The following is a 2,698-nucleotide window of genomic DNA, read 5'->3' as shown; positions in this document are numbered from 1 at the left end:
CATTTATTTTATTTTATTATTTACTAATCGCCTCAGGTGACCAGTTGGTTCACCAAGAATGGTGACTGCGTTTGATTTCTGATAAATTGTTCGGATATAACTTCATACCCATGCTTCCACCGAATCGTCTGACATTAAATTAAAAGTCTAACATATTATTTCGCTATAACATCATTCAATTTTCTGTAATCCCACTGAATGATCGAAACATAAGTTTTCTTTAGTGAAAACTATGAACTGTTAGAAGATATGATATCTTTAAATTCCATCCGTTTTTGTAAATGTTAAATTTCTTGATTAATAAAAGTCATGGATAATAAAAATTTAATCGAAAGATGACTACCATTTACAGAGAAAGAATATAAACGATAATTCGAAGCTATTGACTTCTCGTAAGCAAAGAAATTAGAAAAAGATAACTTATAAAAACTAAACAGAATATGCTTTTCCACCTATTCGAAGAAAAAAAAAATCCTAGAATTTATGCTTATCATGGTACTAATATGCTAGTTCATAGAAATTGAATTGTGAAAGAAGCCAAAAGTTTAAAAAAAAAACTTTTGCCAAAAAATGCATTTAGATTCTTCTGTTATCTTTATGAACACTAAGTAACATTTACGCTTTACAGTCACAACATTTAATACACAAATACATGTGCGTTTTTGTTTTTCAACCTTCCATGGACCATATAAAAAAAGACAAAAGCAGAGAGAAAAATTACTTTTTTTTAAAAAAACCAAAATTGTGTATTATCGGTCAAATGAATGTCTGGATACTTCATGTTATTTTAATCTACAAAAGCTAAATTGAAAGGAAATATGCCATTCAACTAGAATAATATATCCTTGTCCTCTTTAAAAATATGGCAGGTGCATGTTTAAATTGGCGTTATCTTCATATTTTCAAATTGCAACTTGGTTCTAAATAACTGAAGATACAGTAGACTCCCGATTATCCGCGCCTGCCGCACTAAGTTTTTTTTTTTTTTTTGCTTCCAAGCAAAGGGAAAATGTTTCCAAAACAAGAAGCAAACACAAATGACTGATTTCTTCAAAAAGGTGTAGTTTTACAGTTATACTTTTGTAATTACATAATACATTACAGTATTAAAACAGTATATGTATTAATTTTTCTGTGTATCCTTGACGCCTCTCGTAAGTACAAAGCACTTTTCTGCTTTCATTAACAAAATGCATTTTAGGTTAGTTTTGAGTGATATACTAAAATATTATGCGTTAGTTAAACATTTCCTGCTGTTTATTTTACGTTTTATTGTACATAAAACGATTTTTCAAAGTTGGAATGGCTGTTTTCTCTTTTGCTATACCCGTTTTTAGCATTTCTCGGATTATCCGCGGCGGCAAGAATTCGAAATGCAGGCTTTTGTTTGCACATTTAGTTACAAATAAATACTTCTTAAATAATATTCATAAAGCATATCTTTTGTTAAAATAATCGAAAATACGTAAAAGTAACCGAAGTTTAACTATTAATATTAATGAAACAAACTTAAATTAAAAGGTTTTTTGAAGCAATTGAAAAATAAAAACAGACACTTATTTCTTCAAACATTTTTCGCATAATTTCGATAAAGATTTTTTAATGGATATTTAAGAATAAAAATGAATGACAACAGTTTATTATTTGAAATGAGGCAATGCCATCTGCTAGTTTAAAATTTGTTCTTTTTTCAAAATGTAGCATGTAAATAAACAGTAGAGTGAAGAATATATTTGCGGTTTCTGAAGATAAACATTTCTTTTCCATAATTTGAAAACATTGTGAAATGCAAGGCATTAAAATTTCTAAGAGCAAAATAAGCAACACTGATAATGGGGGGGGGGAGAACCACGTTACTTTTACATGAAAAGAAAACAACATACGAATACCAGAAAAAATACGTATTGTTTTAAATATATTTAAATGAAATTTTGGAGAAAATAAACGCAAAGGAAAAGTGCGATAATTTAAAAAGCAGTAATATTCAGAACATTTGGTAAATATGAAAATGTTACAATATTTTTTAAAAAATTATATTATTAGATAAATAATATCTTTTTTTAGTTGGAAGCATAAAAATAATTGCTAGTTGTCTCTTATTTATCCACTGAGAAGAATAAAATCAGCTGCACCAATCGTCGATTTCCGATGTTCGTAGTGAGGTGCACCCCCCCCCTCCCCCAATAGAATTAAACTGATCAGTATTGAGATGATTTTATTTTATTTATTATCCTTGTTCAAGTCACTTCCTTTCAGTTATATAAGATAATTTAAATAAATAAAAACCAGTGGAAGTGGTGTCCACAAAACTTTCTCGCATACCCTCTAATAAACTTGTGATGCCGGAGAATGCCTTGCATGGCACTGGTGTTTTAGTAGTTATGAAATATTAACCTTTGGCGTGAATTTAGCATTTCACTGAATGTGCCGTGTGCTTCTTGGCGCCTTTTCTGGCGATTAATCCCTGGCATGTTTTAATAGTATCCGAAAAGCGAATTTGTATTTTAGAGACGTTTCTCTCAGCTGTTCGGAAAAAAAAAAAAGATACAAAACCTCATTTCTAGTCATACCAATTTGATATATTTAAGTTATTGCGTTTTTCAATTATCGCTTTTACATGTTTTTGAAAGTACAGACCGACAGACAACCAACCCGATGTTGGATTGGTTCAAACTTTAATAAGTATCCACTCAATAAA

This window comes from Argiope bruennichi, chromosome 11 (genome assembly GCF_947563725.1).
Source record: "Argiope bruennichi chromosome 11, qqArgBrue1.1, whole genome shotgun sequence".
In the NCBI taxonomy this organism is placed as follows: Eukaryota; Metazoa; Arthropoda; class Arachnida; order Araneae; family Araneidae; genus Argiope; species Argiope bruennichi.
Note: the sequence above shows the minus strand (reverse complement) of the source record.